The sequence below is a fragment of the Dendrobium catenatum genome, unplaced genomic scaffold, assembly GCF_001605985.2.
Source record: "Dendrobium catenatum unplaced genomic scaffold, ASM160598v2 fragScaff_scaffold_116, whole genome shotgun sequence".
Taxonomy (NCBI): domain Eukaryota; kingdom Viridiplantae; phylum Streptophyta; class Magnoliopsida; order Asparagales; family Orchidaceae; genus Dendrobium; species Dendrobium catenatum.
The window spans coordinates 5158-5859 of NW_021318578.1; positions in this window are offsets into that span (position 1 = coordinate 5158).

Consider the following 702-nt stretch of genomic DNA (forward strand, 5'->3'; position numbering starts at 1 on the left):
TCATATTCTAATAAAAGTATTTTTTTATCTTCATCCTTAATACACTTCAGTTGAACTAAATTTGTACTTCTCCTATCTCTTTACTTAACTAACTTATACATACATCTTTCGCCGTCATTAATATCTAATATATTATATAATAATTAAAAGCTAAATTTTTTGCATCGCATATTAATTTCTTAGACTCTTTATGATCCTCTTTATGTCTTTCTCAATTTTTTGAGTTTTTTCATCTAAACCAATTTTTATAACAAAGTTTTTTGTTTTTGTTCTTTTCTTGCACATTTTGATTCCACCAAAAACTATTTTTACTATTAGGAAATATTTCTTTTGATGCTCCAAGCACATCCTTTGTAATATTTTTAATATCATTAGCTATTTTTTTCTCACATAACATTAGCTTTCTCATGTACAGCCAGAATATAAAGATTTTGAATCTTACTCTAAAAAATATTTTTATTATTCTTTAAATATCCTCATTTAATCCTAGGATAACATTTTACTTTATTTTTCTTATTACACTCATTAATCTTAAAGTCTAAAACCAATAATCGATGTTGCATAGCAATATCCCTACATATAATTCAAGTGATAAAAAATGAACAGCTTTTATATCTCCAAATGATAAGCTGTATTCGGTTCACTTAAATTTTGCTATTGATATATGCAATCGTTGTCGAGCCTCAACATTTCTTTTAATGA